Here is a 19,623-nt window from a genome sequence, read left to right as displayed (position 1 = left end):
TATTTATAGCCGAAGGTAGGTTTCCAAGGAGGTGTGGCCTGCTGAATAGTATTCCTGTTCCACCAACAGTGGCCTACGCACGTGCCATGCTGGTAGTTGGTGGGTAGGCAGCGGCTGATAGTGACCAGGCCTGCTGTGTACTATTCCTTTTTCACCAACTACAGGCTATGCACGTGGTATGTCAGGAGTTGGTGAGTAGGTAGCGGCTAATAGTGACATACAGTACAAGAGCATGCTGCTCGCCATACTGTTGTCAATGAGCTGTCGTATCTTTGGACAGATCTTTTGCCCATACCTCGTCAGGTACAGTAAAAGATCCTCAGTATCGTACGGACTGGCTCATTTGGGCGGGAGTATTCCCCCTCCCGCCTTTGTGCGGGACTGTTCCCGGCTTGCTCATTCATTCTTCAGGTGACTGCTGAATTATTATGAGAGTTAAGCCTTGTGCGTGTAGCCATGCTGCGCGGGTGGCCTTCCCTGATGGCCGGTATCCGTAACTGCGGGAACAGGCGGAGTACCTGGAAACCATTGGGAGGCGTTTCCTGCGGGGACAGCTTGCGTACCGCACGTGAGGACGTCACGTCTCTGAGCGTGGTGGGTCCTGCTGATCCAGTAGGTTTCTGCGCAGACGTTCCTTTAGTTTAGTCTTGCGGGTTCAACCGCGCAGACGTCCGTTAAGGAGTCTTGCGGGTTGAACTGCGCAGACGTCCCTTTTCAAGGTGAGTCTGTGGGTCCAACTGGGCTCTGCTGGGACCTACCTCTTCAATTTTCGTTTTCTTTTGTTTTAAATGGTTATAGAGGTGGGTTAACGTACAAAAAAGCTTATCGTACAAAAGGGTACGCGAGATTTATGATCGTTGATTTTAAATTTTACACGATGACAGTTTTGTAAATACCTTAAATCGAAATTCACTTTCTAATTCTTCGATCACAAAATCACTTAAAGTCAACTAATTCATCGAACCTTTATTTTCGCACTCTAATTGATCGTAATCCAAAAGATCTGCACCTGCAAATTACGAAAAAAATAAACCACCTACAAATTACGATGCCAATTTATGCCAAAATTACAAATAGAGAATTGACAAATTGATTGGAAATAGGTGAAACTACGTCACCACCTAAATCATTCATTAATTTAAAAAATCAATGATTAACTCATTAAAAAAAGTGGGTTATATGAATTGAGCATAAATACGATTTGAGCTTCATTCGATTAAGGAAATTGATGTGAGCGTAATTGAATTTGTTCTTCACGTACGTTTTAATAGAACATGGCTCTTGAATTTCAATTAACACTAATGATTAAAGAAACTGATTTGAGCGTATTTTTTAGTTGCAAACTTTTGTTGAGCAATTAATGCATTCAATGTGTGATAATACGCTCGTCACGCTCAGACCCAATTCACCAAAACTGCAGATCACGCTTACCTCAATATGCTCAATAAAAATACGCTCAGGTCGTGAAAATATGCTTGTCACACTCGGACCCAATTCACCAAAACTGCAGATCACGCTCGCCCAATATGCTCAATAAAAATACGCTCAGGTCATGAAAATACGCTCGTCACGCTCAGACCCATTTCACAAGAAAAAAAAGATTATGCCATGTTGTCATGTGATAATGGAATAAGCTATTCCAAATTCCTCCCAAATATAGTATTTTCATTCTTTTTAGAGTAGGGGCTTGTTCTTTCTATTACTTCAAGAAATCGACTAAATAATAATAATAATAATAATAATAATATATTATTATTATTATTACATTAACGCTTTAACGAGGTTATCATATTATTTTATTATTCATTTTATTACATTATCATCATTTTTGTATATTATAATACAAATATTATTTATTATATTAGAGTTATTATCGTATTATAAATAATATTTTTAACGAATCTTACGCTTCACAACACGCGTACGTGATTCAACACTTGTATGATTATTTTTATTTGGTTTAATGATCTCGTTGAAATGCGTGGGTCCTAAAAATGAGTTAATATAATATCATATTATTAATATTATTTATAATAAAAATAATAATAATAAATAAATAATCCATTTCATTTCTTTATCCATTTCTCTCATCCATTCTATCAGGTCATACCAAATCCAAACAGACACTAAATGATGTCATACCAATTAGACACTAAATTATCTTTTTTTTTAATTAGTTACGCCATTGATGATAAACCACCGTTACTCCCTTGAGATATTTTTTGGTGCATCAGTGTTGACCGCCATTTGACCTCCTTCTGCAAGTTTTCTAAGAAGATTGGTAACAGTTGGAAGAAACTTGGTGGACAATGAAACAATTCCTGGAAGCTGTAGCCATGCACACACCCTTACTATTAATCACGAAAAGCGTACACAGAGCTGCACAGTTGTTTAAATTTAAACTAAACTTACAGCGCCATTGCGGAATTCACCAGAACACAAAGCCTTGCCAAGCAAGCAGCTAACAGATACAAAGAGTAGCCACAAAGGATTCCTGAAAAGTATATCCTGGTTTCATGTAATGAATAGTCGATATGAAGGTGGAGAAAGTGAAAAGACAAAAATAACCTCATCAACTCTTTGAATCCAAGGATCACCATGGCAGCAATAGCCCACGGGGGCGGTAACCAGTCGCTAGTGCGCTTATTAGCTTCCTGGAGAGCAATAGCTTGAATGACGGCGTACTCGGTTTCTCTTTGAAATTGGTTCCACAATGCGAACAGGAGTTATGATTGTCTTTGTATCTGGGACCTGCGTGTATATGTATATTTATATCAAGTATGCAGAAAAGGAACCAAAAAGAATTAGAATCCACACACAATACAATACCTCTTCCCATGTGCTTGGGGCCAACGGGTCAGTGGTACTCTTCCTAGTAGGATCCAGTAACGTGAGGACAAGTGTATTCCAAATTGTATCTGTTTCTTCATCCAAACTAATTGCAGCCAACACAGAGAGCACCTTTAAAGACTGAAACATTATTAAGATGACAAAATACATGAATACGTGTTGAAAGACTAAAAGATCCAAAATCAAAAAATATTGAAGAAGTATATGATTCCTACAGAAGACCGCGCAGCTTTTGTTATTGCTTGGATATCTTCCTTTCCAGTCCAGACTCGTGGCATTGAGTCATTGTCATGGTAGAATACGGATGTAAATCTGTTGAATGCGGTAGTTATTAAGTGTTGTAATATAATTAAGGGTTTATGAGTCGTCGTTCTAATAAAAACACATTGCTACCTGTCTTTCATGTGGTACAAAACTTTGGCGGCGGCTTGTTTTGTCTTCCCTGCAACTAAGCCTCTTGCGAAATTCTTCAACTTTGAAATCATGTCTTGTTGTTCTTGTTCGTCCATTTCAAACTGATCAGAAAGTGCAAAAGAGAACTCGGAGACTGCTGAATCAGTTTCACGGTTAAAAAGCTTCCGTATTGCAGGCCAAGTGTCATCATTAGCTGCTTCTAGAAACGCTTCCACCGGGCCATACAGCGCCTCTTTCAACTTAGACTGATGAAGATGTATGCATAAACGGAGTTAACAAGGCTTACAAATACAAATTTATTTAATATTACCTACCTCGTACAGTGAAGTAATTTCTGATAATTTAGCAGTACGAACTTGAGCAATATGTGATTCTAAATCACGTGAAAATTCATCCTGTGCTTTAGCAAAGTCTGAATTGGCTTGCTCGATGATGGCCTCTGTAAATTTAGTGTTCAGATTTTGAGCATCTCGAAATAAATAAAAGTAAATAATAATGGAAAGGAACACTTAATAGCTAAGCTAATTCGGTAATACCTCGCCATTGTTCCTCAAACATTCTCATGAACTTTGTAGCGCAATCACAAGGAGCTACTGCAAACCCTTGTCCTCCACTCAGAGCTGTTTTGAGTTATTCAAAGTTTCAGATTCCAGCATTATTAATTTCGTTTCAAAATCATATATTACATTCGCTTTAGAAAATAAAATAGCTACTACAGTCCGATTGGGCAGATTTTATTATTAGAAAACATCAAGTAGTTCATATTGGTAGTGGCAACTTAACAGTTAACACATACCATACAGGGCGTTATTTACAGAGAGATTATGGTAAAACCATAAGATTTTTGGTCAATAGAAAACAAGAGGAATCAGCAGTGTGCGTTAATTAGCATCGAGATTGAACTAGAGCTACTAACAATTAAAAGGGTCTGATCAGATGTTACAATAACAGCGGATTCATATGAATCAATCGTTCCGTTGTGACTGAAAACTCAAGAATAGAATAAAATCATAATTGTTTGTAGGATGCTAAATCAAGTGAATAACTTACACATCCAACAACAGCTGACGATCAATCGATTTGATCGCTGCTGCGATATCAGAAGATCGATATTAGTCCAGCGTTTGAGAGGCGTGACTCTGGTATTGCAATACTTTTTAATCTTAAAAATTTATAATAGACGTATATGTAGAATTAATATATATATATATATATATATATATATATATATATATTTCCTTATCTATAGCTTATATTGTTGAGATCTTTATCTCCATTTAAGATTCCTAAAAGATTGTAATTGTATTTGAGGACGAATGCGAAAGGGAAATCAAGCAAAAAAGTATTGTTTTCTATTATGGTATCATACCTAGCATAACCCTAGCCGCCCTCTCACTCTCACGGCTATTGCTACGATTCTGGTTCTTCCTTCTTCCTCATATCCCTCACCAGCTTCATCCCACTGTTACCGTCACCAACATCAAAAACTTCATCCCCATCACACTGGAGATGGAGTCCGCTCAATACACCACATGGTCTGAGTTATTCATAATTCATTTACCTGGTCTATAGCCATCTCACCTCTCCGGTAAAGAATCTGATCCGAAAACTATACCACCATTCATGGGAAAGATTTGACTCCATAGTCCTTCAATAGCATCTCCATTGACCTTCTCTCCACCACCTTGAAGAAAAACACATGCAACGGAATACGCCGCCGCGTGGACAGCAATAGTGAATATATTTACTGACAATAAATCCTCCCGAGCCATCCATCTTAAAGACAGGTTTGCCACAACCCGTCCTGACAACTTCCCGAATATGAATGCTTATTGGGCAAGAATTAAAAGTTCCCGCGGATCAAATTTCTAATGTCGGACCCCCCGGTTGAAGATAATGACCTCGTCATACATCTAACCATGGGTCTCATTTTAGTCAATACTCGTTTTTGTTGATTTTCGGTATCGGTATCGGTACAATCGAAAACGGTACCAATCTCATCCCTAGGGAGGCCATCTGGTTTACATGGATTGATCGTTAGCGGTTGATAAAATGGACTGATGGTTATTGCATTTGTAGTATCACTTCTAAATAAAAACAAACTCATTTATTCTGTGATTGTATCATGTTGAATGTAAAATTTTAGTCATTAAAAAAAAGAAAAGAAAAGCTTATATATTGTCTTTTAAACTTTTTTTAAGAACAACTTTTTTAATACCTAAAATTTCTAAATGAGGAGCATGCCACTATAGTGGAACAATATATTCGATTAAAAAAGTCTAGTGGTTACATGATTTGATCGAAAAAATATGCAATTCCGCAATCGGTGATGGGATGCATCGCATCGACGCCAGATCGGGTCAGGTGATCTGTTAATGCATGTCCTTCACTAACTTAATTTCTCAAACATTTAATTTCTCTTTATTTGTTTTTAAGTGGTTATATACCTTTTTTTCACTGTATTACTCTATAAAAATTTTGGAATTGTTACAATCAGGTCACTTATAATAAGATATTTTGTTCTAATCAGGTCAGTAGCTTTATGTTCAAATTCTAGATATTTTACTTAAATAGCAGATTATCTAGGTTTTTTTTATTTTAAATATTTTGACATTGCATAATAAATTTTTTTAATTAAAAAATTAGTAAATATTGAGAAAAAATAATTGTTAAATTACGAAAAAATGCAAAAATAATCTGAAAATTTGAAAAATAAAAAATATAAAATTAAAAGGTAATAAATAACCTTTTTTTTAAGTTATAGTTTTTATAAGAAACCACCAATTCTTTTAAGAAAAATTAAAAAAAAACACTTAGATAATATTAAAATATTTAATAGTAGAATTATTAATCACTTCCATACAAAAAAAATTATGAACATATTAATTATATTATCATAAAAAGAAAATTCCTTACCAATAGAATACTTAAGTGTCACATATAACCATCGCTTTTAAATTTGTTTTGCATTTTTCGCAATTTAAAAATTATTTTTGTTAATTTTTATGAATTTTTACAACTTTAAAAAATATTATGCAACGTCGAAATATTTAAAAAAAAACCTAAATACTTTAACTATTTTGCCCTTACATGCCATTATAAAATAATTATAATATCATTCATGCCCATACAAAATAGTTAAAGTGTCATATATATACCCCATTCATTAATAACAATTTAACAAATGATCATTTTACGGTTATTTTTCTAAAATTTTAATTTTCATATATGCCCATTTTTTAACGAATAAAACATTTTGCCCCATTTTCCATTATGTGGTATTATTTTAATTTTGGTTGACGTTTCTCATATTTGACGACAACCAACCAAATCGTCTCTCGTCACTTCTTCAATTGTAAATCCTTTTAAGGTTCATCGCATCGAATTGTCTGCATCGTAAACCTTTTATCGCATCTAATCGAACCATGGTAATATGGTGATTTTTTAAATTATTTTTAATGAATTGGATATCTATACTCTTTAATAAAAAGTTACAAGTTTTGTCACTTGTCACTCCCACATTAAACCTTACAATTTTTAACAAATTTACAATAGTAAAATAATATTTATTATTCTTAAAGTTTATACTTCAAAATTTGTTAATTTGATATTTATTTCCATTTTTTTCAAATATATATTTGATATTTATAATAATCTTTTACTTTAAAGTTGTTTTAAACACTATAGTACAATTAACGACTGTGTATTAATAGTGTTAGCTAGGTTTATTGTTTCTTGTATATCGATTATTTATTAAATATTGTATTTTCAATAACTACTCGTATAGTAGGCGGGTCTCAAGCTAGTATATAATATATTATAACTTTGTAAGATCATACATGATATTTTTAGTTTTACGTCGGTATATATGATATTTTCAGTATTTGTAACAACTTTTACCTTCACTTTTAGTTTAAAAACCTTGAACGATAACCCACTTGTTAAAACCTAAAAGATGCAATTTCACATCATACTTAATTTCAAATTCAAAATGCATCAATTAACCAACCAAAACATGATTGATTCACATAAACATGTTACCAACCACCATTTGCATACATGCTAATTGATACCCAATCCTCAAATATGAATAGCAACTTTAAATACTAATTTATGTGAAAACTTACCTGAGTAATAGAATTGGAGTTCCCATGTCATATTTTGAGGTGCTATTTCAGCTATATACACAGGACAATAATTATGTGTTGAAATGGGTCAATTGGCTCTCGTTAAAATGTAATATTTTGGCATGGAGGGTGGAGATGAATCGATTGCCGACCAAATTGGAACTTGTGAAGAGAAATGTGGATATTCCGAATAAGATGTGTGCCTTATGCGAGTCATGTGAAGAATCTGCAGATCATATTTTTTCGGCTTGTTTTGTTACTATTTCAGTGTGGGAGGGGATCGAGAATGGTGTGGCTTGAAGCCCATTTATGCTTTTGAGGTTAGAGATCTTATGGAAGTGTTCAAATCCGCTACGGGAGGTAAGATGGGAAAGAGACTTGTGCACGGGGTGATTATTTTTTATGTTTGGTGTATTTGGAAAGCGAGGAACGATATTACTTTTAATGGCAAGAGGCTAGTATATGGGATATTGTGGTGTCACACCCCGACTAGAACAATGCAGAAGCGTAAAACGGGAATATAACAGACACCTCTGGTATCAACACATTATTTATAAAGAAACATCACAAACTAATTTACAATATATTACAATTCATCGTTCTATCATTGTTTTACAGTCTAAGCGATACAAACAAAACTAGTTCGTTAACTATACAATCTTACTACTAACTTCCTTGCTTCTATTCACATAGCATCAACCACACACCTTGGGCAAGTAACAGATCACCAAATCATTCCGATTTAGGTATACCTGAAAAGCAGTTTAAAACGGGTCAACTACTAGAGTTGGTGAGTTTCACAAGTTTCAAGAAAACAGTAATGAGTATTCACAAGTTAACACTTGTAATCATGAAATAAGTATGTATGTATGTAAATGATGTAATTATGTTAAGCTACAGTGAAGCCTTGACTATATGTGCTGCGTGCATCCATTTCCCACGCTCAATCAACCACTGTGGCCCCTTTCCGCCCACAACATGCCCCGGTAGCTATGTCTAATATTACATAGCTTGTACATATAAATATGGTCATGTGCAAACGACGCTATGTGACACGGCAACCAGGCCGATTCCGTTTGGGTTTGTCAAACCAATAGTACTATTCACAAGCCACCGGCTCGAAGTTAATCACTGTGATCGTGGGGACTTTTGTGTGTTAGCACTTAGATAATTCACATCAATACATGTTTCAGGTATGTATATGAAATCAAACATGCTTTTCACCCCAAAAGTTCGTAAAACAATTTAGAAGTGGGTCATGAAACTCACTGTTTAGTAGATAATCAGTAGCACGTCGGTTCGAGGTTTGTGTAACTTGTAATCACGGTTTCCTATAATCAATATTATAATAATATTAATATTTTAATATTATTATAATCTTGTCACACCCCCGACCAAAGGCGGCGGAACATGCCGAGGTGTAAAGATTGTTCATAAGCACATGACACTAATTAAAGTGACAGGTATTTAATAAACTCATTTCATTTCACAACATCGAAAATGTCACATAACAATTATCCATAAAATAACCATAAACAAGATATCACAAAATATGGCAAATTTGATATTGTTCATTTTTACTATCCTAAGGTCTTTGATGTCGTTTTCTTCACAATCATAAATCAACCAAGATGCAAACCTGCAACATTTCATAAAATAAAGTTTGTCAAAACAAAGGTTGGTGAGCAATTCATAAGTTTAATCATATTAGTATATAATAAAGATAACCACAAAACTTGCATACGAAACAATAAATAAAAGTGGTAATTTGGATAAATAGATATCGCTAAACACATTAGCGACACCTAGCTATAAAGGGATGTCAAATAGTCTAGGATTTTATAGTTATCGTTAATTGCATTACGTTAACGACACCTTGCTATAAGTGGATGCCAAATAGTCTATGATTTTATAGTTCCACCAACCAAAAGCGATAAACACATAGGCATATAAGCATAGAACACGAAATCGAGCAATTATTTAGGTAAAGTATACAACTACGTTTGTGGTTTAAGATTCAAATATAAAGCATTTTGTTGAATAAGTATGAAATGTTACCCCCAAAATTAAAGAGGGAAAATGGGGTATGAAGTACTCACCTTCAAGTAGTAAACTTGAAAGATGATAATTTGGAGATTTGTCGGAACGACGAGTTTAACGCACAATGCCTAAAAAAAAAGAAGTCTTGAATTTAGAAAGGTTGTCTTGAAGGTCTTTAAACAAAATAAATGTTGAGAAATGTAGATAATTAAAGTTCAAGGTTTAAAATGTAACTATTTAAAAATTTATAATAATAACCCTTTAAAAATGTAAGTTTGCTCGTAACCGGGACTCAACCTATGTTAAGTAATAAGGTGGGTAAAATGCAAGAATGCAAATCCCTTTGGAATAAATATACTAAAACGGTTTTTTTTTATCGAGTGTTCGGGTTGTCGGTTCGGGTCTTGATAATTGGTCAAACCCAAAGTCAACTTTCCAAAATATTGAATGTTATGAGATAACTCAATAAAATTTAATAAGACTTAACCAAGTATGTGGTTCCATTGTTTTAGAACTAACAACGCACGTTAAGCGAGTGTTCGGTTTTGTCGGTCCAAACTTTGTTATGAGATCGAGTTGGATCCAACATTTTCAAGTACTTAAGAAAATATTTAAAAATCAATTTGTAACTATTTTTAAAGAAATATACAAGTCTTGATGGCTAAAAAAACACACACTTGTGTGTCTTAAGCGAGTAAGAATCAGTTTGGTTTCCACATGTCCAAACACTAAAGAACTTGTATAATAATGTACAAATAAAAAAATACTTTAAGTTTTATAACCAAAAGTTAACAATAAAGTCTTTAAACAAAAGTTTGGTTTTTGGTTCGAATCGTGTTCCGGGTTAAGACCGAGGTAAGATTCTACAAACCTATAACCATAGAATTTGTAAAAATGATTTTAGAAACTTAGATCTAACAATAAGTATGTTTAAACAATTATTTAACAAAACTAGTAACAAAGTTCGGTTTACGGTTTAGAGCTATTTACGGTTAAACCGAAGCATAGACTCTTAAAAACCCATAACCATGGAACTTGTAAACATGACCAACAAACTTAAATAAGCAAGATTAATATGTATGAACAAGTTATATAGATGTATATATATCATGGACACGAAGTCCTCCATGAAGCCTTGCCTTATGAGGTCCGAAACCTCACCGACCGGAATCAGAGAAGTAACTACCAAAGGTTAACAAAGGGTGTATATTATATATATGTTGTACAACCATAAACAAGTATTAATAAGGCTACATAAACTAATTAAGATGAAAGACTAAAAACCTTCAAGAACACTTAAGAAGATAACCTTGAATCTTTGATGTTTGAGAGAGTTTTTTTTTTTTTTTTGAGTTGTAGCAAGGGAAAATGAAGAGGAAAGGTGGTGTATATATAGGGTAATGTTGGTGGTCAAATATGGGTGTGAGACACAAGATTTTTCATACAAAATGGATCAAGACAAAAACACAAAACAACAAAAAATAATAATAATAATAATAAAAATAAAAATAAATAAATAAATAAAAATAAAGGCAGGATGTTTTCAAGACCCAACAAGTGTGAAACAATATTGTAACATAAATCCATCATTTTGATTATAACATAAGCTTCGGTTTACAAATCGGGTCGGTTTACATAATAAACAAATACAAAAACGAATACAAACAAGACCCGAAATTGACGAATGTCACAAATATCAATACTAAACTGGGCTGTATAACTAATCTGGGTATAGCTTGAACGCCCAGAAAGTGGCAATAGGCTTAGGTTTTGATGTTGTTCAATGTCTAATACTTAAAACCGAACTTGGCTCAGACTTCCGTTTTCCCAGCTGGGCCAAGTTGTTCGTTTACGCGTTCAGAAAACAGTTATGGGGAAATAAACTTGGGTAAATGTATTGGTTAATAAAATGTTTAAGTTATAAAGAAGGATCACATACTGGGGTCCCGGATTAGCCACGGGGCCCGTTTCCGTTTATTTAGTTTGATTTAAGAAGAAACGCGCACAATCTATCTGGATTGTGCAAGTTTCTCATAGAAAAGATCATTTTTACTTAATTAATCTAAAAATATGATTTTTGATCACTCTTGGTGTTTTGATATTCCCGCAGGTTCGTTAGTCGCGAACTTGCTGGTTTTTATAAAAACTGAATTTGTTTAATCTTTAAATTAGCATAATTAATTAACCGTTAATCATTAAATTATAAAAATTTAGCCACTTATCAATTAAAATATGCAGATTTTAATAAAAATATTTTTGGAATTATTTACTGATTTATTAATTTATAAAAATTCATTTTATCAGCTATATTTCGCCTGAAAATCGTCCGTTTACCCCAAACAATTTCAAAAAATTACAAAAAAATTCTTGAATACTCAAATCATCTCCCAAACTAACCTGTATCAATTCCAGAATGTAAAAACTCGTGCGATATTCTTTTCGGCCTAAATTCGGCTATAAAAAATTCACATGAACGCATATACACAAAACACCTTTAGACTTCTCCAAACGATCCCAAAATTCATATGTGATCAAAATACATCAAATCTGAGTTCCCAGAAAAATTTCATAATTTTTGAAGTATTTTAGCTATTTTTCCCAAATAAACGTCCCAATTCGGTAATAAATTCGCCAAATATTCTCGGATGGTATAAAAATTACCAAATTTGAACAGAGACTCAATGACATGGTCCCTGATGTCCCTGAAAAATTTCAAGGCCTAATAATATGCACATCACAACCTTAACCTAAACAGCCCGTAAGCGAGTGTTTCGGCATTACCTTAGCGGTTTTGGTTTGTTTCCGCCTTTCTAATCAACTTTTCATGATCTTGTGCTCCTATTTAGGCTAGATACAAGTCCTATATCACAAACCAAGCAGGTTTCATCAATATAACAGCCCTTTAACTTAGGGTTTCGGCTAGTGCACAAAAACGAACTTTTTAACCGTAAAAACGCCGTTTCAACCCTTTAATCCGTGTTTATGGCCAAAAAAACTATCAAAACAGGTTCCTTACCATGTGTATGATCAAAACATGTTTATGGACCATTTTTAGGATTTTTACATGGTTAGGAATGATTTTTAGCAATTAAGGCATGTCTTTATGGTATTAATCAAGGTTAAACAAGTTTAAAAGTTACTTATTCAAGTTGTTACCTTAGGGTTTTGGAAGGTTTCTGGAAAAATGACTTGCAGCTGCTTGGACTTCAGTTTTTATCAAGTGAAATGAATAAACAAGCTTAGATAACAAGTTATATAAAAAAATGGAGGTGGGGGTGCTGGTCGATCGGGATTGCTTATGGGCTCCCTTTGGGCTGTTTTGGCCCAATATTCTGATTTCTCAAGCCCAAATATGAAAAGCCCAGTCGAAATTTAGTTCGGGTTCGGTTTTTGGCGCGAAAAACTTATCGGGTGCGTTAAACAGCGCGAAAACGAGTGTTTTTTGGCTAGTTTTGTGTAAATTTATAAAAACATACTATATATTTGTAAAAATCAAAAATATTTTCACGGATCGCTTAAAACATTTCAAATAAGTGTTTGGTAAGTCTTTTTCGGCTTAACGGATGATACAATGCTTGGTTTGTAACTATCTTTCGCGTTTAAATCTATAGCGGGTAGTTAAACGAGCATGTTTTCGTTTTACTTGTTTGCTATCAAACTAAGGTCATATTACTAATATTTTAGCTTATATTAAACGTATAACACTTATAGATGGCCCCCCGGGATTTATGGGTCATAAACCGACTCGTTCGGTTAATCGTTCGTTTGTTACGCAAAAGGCGTTTATTTGCTTAATCGGTAAATACGTACTGAGGCGTACCTTGTTTTGGCTCAAATGTCACATGTGGCGAGTGTTAAATCTCTCTCGTTTTTGTGGCTAAAGTCTAGATCTAGATTTAAGAAGATTGTTTGGAAATATTGGTGTAAGTCTCCTTCGTATATGCTATAAGGTTGTTTTTTGCCTTTGGTTCTTCTTTTGAGGACCATTTGGTGTGGTGAATGAAAGTTTAATTTCACAAAAACAAAAAACACAAGAATCTTTATAACAAATCGAAATAATGATAATAATAATAACAATAGTAGTAATAAATTTCTTATCACGATATTTTTTACAAACAATCTTATTTTAAAACAAGATTCAAATAAATAAAGTTACCGTACATAATATAATCCCGACACCAAATCCTTCTAGCAATCTTCCCATGTAAAGAAACGATGTATCATGTGACAACAATGATATTAGCGATAGCTGCAATCATCGAACACTGTGATTCTAACCATAATCATGTACAAGTAAATATGTATATGAATAAGTAATTATCTAACTAATATATTAAAGCAACACAATTTTTTTCATATGTCCTTTATCTAGGTTGTCCACATAAGCTTTCATGTCATCAAACTTCCATAAATCTAATTTTCACATATTCACAATAAAATTTTAATTAATGATATTGACTTTTATATTTTTGTAACTTATTAATATAATTATGATATTAATTATTCTAATTATTGATAGAATTAAAAAAACTTATTAAATTTACTATGTTTAAATTGTTCATCGTTTCTTCTTTAAAAGGCACATGCTTCGTTCAAAAATCATAACGCTCTCCATCGTTTGTAACCAGGTTCTTCGCCTCATCTATAACCGGTTCTTCACGAATTTTCGGGTTCATAATCCAAACAACATCAAATATATTCATCGTTTGCGATTATCGGGTATGATTTATATTTCAGTGTTTAATCGATTTTTGTGAAGAACAACATCAAATTGATTCATTGTTATTGGATTTAGGGTTTAACCGCATGATTTTTTTATACTAACGGTTAATAGATTTGATATTTAATCTATTCCTATTAATCGATTTATGTTTTCTGTTCTCAAGTTATAAGTTATAAAGATGTATTAACTTTTTATTTATCTTTGTTAGTATTTGTATGGTTTTGTATTTGAATTAAAGTAACAATTTAATGTCTCATAATTTATGTAAAGGTATCATTTTTTATATAAATATAACATTTTACTAGATTTATAATATACACACATATATATTACGTTTTATATATGTTCTACTCGTGTGTAACACTGGCACTATCATAGTTAAATAATAAAGGAGTTGGTTTAAAGCTTGAAATGCAGCTGTCTAATAAATATATTAGATAAATTATTTATTTAAGTTATAGAATTGATTTTTATGTGTATTTGGAAAGCTCGGAACAGATGGATTATCAAGATAAGGCCATAAGGATTGACAATGAGATTGGGAAAGTTAAGGAGTTAAGCTAGTTTTGGATTAAATATAGATCTAAATGTTTGGACCTAAATTGGGCCAGATGGGAAAATATGGACTAGTAATTTTTTCGTTGTGTTGTCTTCCCCTTCTAGCTTCTCGATAGGAGGGGTAGAATTTTCATTTTAATGAAATGGACAGTTCAAAATTGAAAAACCGCAAAAGTAGAAAGAAAGAAAAAGTTGCAAATCTTATGTTTTAAAGACTTGTAAATAGATGCATCTATGACTTGTACTTTATAATTCACACCTCACTTTTGAAAGAAATTTATATCAAAACGTAAATGAAAATAAGAATGTTGCAACAATATGTTTGAAATATTTAAAAATATAATATACTCAAAGATATAAGAGATAAAGTAAAAAAAATAAATTTGAGGAATAAATGAATAAAGATAATAGGGTGGAAAACTAAATATTGTTTAATTTATAAAAAAAATAGCAAAGATAAAAGGAAAAAATGTAATTACATATTCACAAATTAATGTTACATAACATGTTAATTAAAAGTCATTTCTAGCCTAAATATTGTTTAAATTTACAAAAATAAAATAATAACAAAGATAAGGGGAAAATTGTGATTAAAAGACACTTTTAGCCTTTGAAATCATAAAGATAAAGATTTACAACATGATTACCTTTTTTTTTTTTCTGTATGAACTTTCTCTCACAAGAACTATGCATTAAATTTGGAAATATAAGTTATACTTTAGTTCTTAAAATATAAATTATATTGTATTAGAATATGTAAAAGAGATAAATCAACAATATAACCCCGGTGATTCAAATAATCTACCCTGAAATTCAAATATAGATTGGCCCAAAAAAGATGTAGCATATTTATTTTTAAGGTTATTCTATATTAAAACAAAAACATCATACTATGAGAAACTATTATTACGCTGCCTTCTTGGCCAGAATCATTGAGAATCCAAAATTCTTATCGTCTTATTCGATTCGATCTTTTAAGCTTGATTTGTTTTCAAATACTAACTTAATCAACATGCTTCACCTTACTAAATAAATAGTTAGCTTAAATTATTTTTATATATAGTCATCGTTTTATAGCTTTGTAATAGTAACTTTTTATATATGACAAGCATGTCTTACTTTAATTTATATATATATATATATATATATATATATATATATATATATATATATATATATATATATATATATAACTAGCTTTGAACCCGCGTATTACACGGGTTTATCAAATAATAAAAATAAATAAGTTTCGTTACTTTAATTGCGATTCTCAAAATACTTATAAATTAATTAAATGTAGATTTAAAGGAAAAACAAACGGGTTAATGAAAATTACTAAAATAGTATGGTTTTGGAAACGTCGGGTGTGGATTGCCAAGAAATTTAAAAAGGTGTTAAATTTGCGTAATTGGTCAAACTTCATGTATGAAAATGACACTATGTTATAGAATCTACACTATATTATAACCCGCTTGACAAAATGATTTTGAGCCATGACTCATAGATAGGTAGAATGAATGAGATGAGAGATAGAAATTATAAGAAATATATGCTTGACACCTAGACTTCAACATTTTCTTTTATTAAGATTGTAAGATAAGTGTTATTACGTAATCATGTGTTACTCGAAAAAGATGAAAAATATTTACTCAAATAATAGACTCAGTTAGATTTATAGTTTGCTATTTTAGAATTTCTAACTCTACTTCTAAATTATATCTTTTTAATAACAATAAAACTTCTACTTCTAAATTATATTTTTTTTAACAGTAAGACTTGAACCATTATCATTTAAAAATGCAATGTCCTGCACCGTGATACTGTTAAACCAGAGGCCCTTTAGTAATTCGTAGTTATAGGCAGAGCCACCTTATTGGTGTCTGGTTTGTCCGACACCAAGCTTTTTTATGTTTACCTTGGACCGTATAACACGATATTAGCAAAGGAGCGTGTCCTCCTCCTCCCTTTTGTTTAATGAATCCAATTAAAAAAAATTGAGCTCATTTAGTAAATAAAGTTTTAATGAATTAAATTTTAGTAATTAACATGCTTATAAAATCTTTAATATAAATAATGAATTTATAATCAAAACTCAATGAGCTCAATTTGATTTTTTTTAACTGGTTGTGGCCTATATAAACCTAATTTGTTTAGCAAGGGGCCAATTGCTTAAATAATAAAACTAATTGTGAATGATATTTGCATTTGCTATATTGATTTTTTCTTTTTTTTTTGAAAGTCGCAATTGAAGATGTTATAAATCGTTTTCTGAACATGAAAACTCGCATAGAACAAGTATAATATATGTTTTTCTTTTATAATATTTCAAATGGCTTTATATTTTATTTAGTGTCTTTTTAAATGCGATTTACTTTTATTATTTTGCCCTTTTATTACGTGACACTACTGGGCAGGACCCGATGCAAAAAGTTTGACGTCATATATAAGTCCAAACACAGAAAATCATTGACACCGTATGAAAAAATTCATGGCTTCATTACTGTTCATAACCTACTTAACTTGGTTTATTGAGTCTGAACTCATTTGCTAAATGGGCGTTACTTTAGACTCAAGCTAATTTTTCTTACTCCTTTAAAGTTAAACCATTCTCAAATAACTCATTCATAACATGCTCATTATATTTACACCCTACTAGTAGCATACAACTTTCCTTGTCCTTATATTTGAAGTTTTAACCCAACTTGGATGGTAAGTTTCTCAAGTAACTATTATTATTATTATTATTATTATTATGAAAATAACTACTAAGGAGAGAATATCGGTGACTCATTCTCTAACAATTAATATCCAGGTAATATTCTTTGGCATCTTCCCTACGTTTCCTTCATCATAAATACTCTCCCTGCCTTCCAACAAAAAACCACACATACCATACCTCTAGTCTCACCATAATAACCCGGTAAAGATGTCTGGCATTGTGGTTATTTTCGACTTCGACAAGACGATCATCGATGCCGATAGTGACAATTGGGTGGTGGATGAATTAGGCGCCACCGATGTGTTCAACCAACTCCTCCCAACCATGCCTTGGAACACTCTCATGGTACCATGTTTTTCACTTTCACGTTCTTTTTGCTTAATATTAATATTGAATATATAAAAAAAACAGGACAAGATGATGGAGGAGTTGCATTTAAATGGTAAGACAATTGAGGACATTAAGCAAGTACTAAATCGTATCCCGATACATCCTCAAATTGTTCCTGCTATTAAAGCCGCACACGCTTTAGGGTAACTAATTTAATTTTCTTTTCTTTGTATTGGTTTTTAATTTGAAGTGATGTTTTGTGTATGTTAATACTAAGGTTGGTTTGTATGATCGAATTGTTTTAGGTGCGATTTGCGGGTGGTTAGTGATGCGAATACTTCGTTCATAGAAACCGTGTTGGACCATCTTGGAATACGAGGATGTTTCTCGGAGATCAACACCAATCCTAGTTTCATAGACGAGGAAGGCAGGCTAAGGATTTTGCCGTACCATGATTTTCATAAGTTATCCCATGGGTGCACTCTATGCCCTCCCAATATGTGCAAGGTAAACGTTATAACTAAAACAAGACATCTAATCGAATATGAACATCACCGAGACATTATTCAAACTATTGAAAGATTATACGATCGACTTTAATAACATGTATGACAATTGTGTGCTATATATGTGAAAGTTATACAACCCGTATAACCTCATACGAAACGTAAGATATATATATGAGACGGTGTAATCTTTAAAAGTACTTTTTTCTATCATGTAAATGTGAAATCACAAAATATAACCGTCTCATAACGATTTTTCGTTTATCTTTTATATTTGTTTTAAAACTTTGCTATAGAAGTTTAATATAAATAGTTTTTTTTTCCTTTGTCTTTTAAGTTTTATGCAATGTTCCCTCAAACTTCAAATAAATTCTCTTTTGTTTAATACTTTATTTTTTAAAACAGGGTAAAATTATAGAAAGAATCCAATCTACCTTCACATCCGAATAAAAGAAAACGATCATATACTTGGGAGATGGGGCTGGTGACTTTTGTCCGAGTTTGAAGCTTGTAGAAGCAGATTACATGATGCCAAGAAAAGATTTCCCCGTTTGGAACTTGATATGTGAAAACCGACATCTTGTTAAGAGTGGGGTCCATGAATGGACAAACGGGGAGGATTTCGCACAGATCCTTTTACATATTATTAATTCGATGATTTCGACAGAGAATATCAAGAACAATGGGGACAACTCGAGTCAATTATTTGACTGCAAGTTTGAGACCATTGCTGTCGGAGCTTTGCCTAAACCGCTCTATGTTCCTCATTAACGAATCCTCAAGTTGTTATAATATGCCCTTTTCATATTGGATTATAGTATAGTTCATTAGTTTGTTTAAAAAGTACTTGATGGATGGAACAAGATGGTAAAATGGTATTTTGTGTAATTGTGTTTATTTGTTTTTCAATTATGGACTGTATTGAAATTATTGACAAAAATGCAAGTCAAAAATGATTCTAGAATTGATTTTGTGCATACAATAGTTGTATCAGCTAATAAATAAATATAATTAAGATTTTTGTCTAACCAAGCAATATATACCTATAAGTGAAAACGGTATATAAAATTATTAAATATATAAAGGTATCATGGATTCTGTTAAATATAATACTATTTTTGGAAACATTGTTATATTTAATTTGCATTTTATTGCCACATGCTTTCGGTACGTTGAACGTGAATATGATTTATCAGTTTTTAGTAAAGGTTTTACTTTTCTTGAAGTTTCCTCAAGTAAGCTAATTGCAAAGTTTCTATCATCAACTTATTTTTCAATCTATCAGGTTTTTTTTTATATCGTAAATCTAGGATCTTTTCTTTTCAAACAATATGGGTTTTGTCTTTTTGTATATTT

At 32.3% G+C, this 19,623-nt stretch overlaps 2 pseudogenes across 1 annotated transcript; one reads left to right on the top strand and one right to left on the bottom strand.

The window, feature by feature from the left end:
- Positions 1-2,202: 2,202 nt before the first annotated feature.
- Positions 2,203-19,623, bottom strand: part of LOC143627464 (protein ROOT HAIR DEFECTIVE 3-like) — a 69,568-nt pseudogene continuing 52,147 nt past the window's right edge.
- On the top strand, positions 17,639-19,038 carry LOC143627443 (inorganic pyrophosphatase 2-like; annotated as a pseudogene). Its single transcript, XR_013152596.1, has 4 exons — positions 17,639-17,776; positions 17,843-17,964; positions 18,067-18,268; positions 18,673-19,038. The product of XR_013152596.1 is annotated as an inorganic pyrophosphatase 2-like (transcript).

Source organism: Bidens hawaiensis, unplaced genomic scaffold, assembly GCF_021521415.1.
Source record: "Bidens hawaiensis isolate Kalapana, Puna unplaced genomic scaffold, B.hawaiensis_p1.1 tig00004682_1, whole genome shotgun sequence".
NCBI lineage: Eukaryota > Viridiplantae > Streptophyta > Magnoliopsida > Asterales > Asteraceae > Bidens > Bidens hawaiensis.
This window is presented reverse-complemented; position numbering and strand designations above follow the sequence as displayed.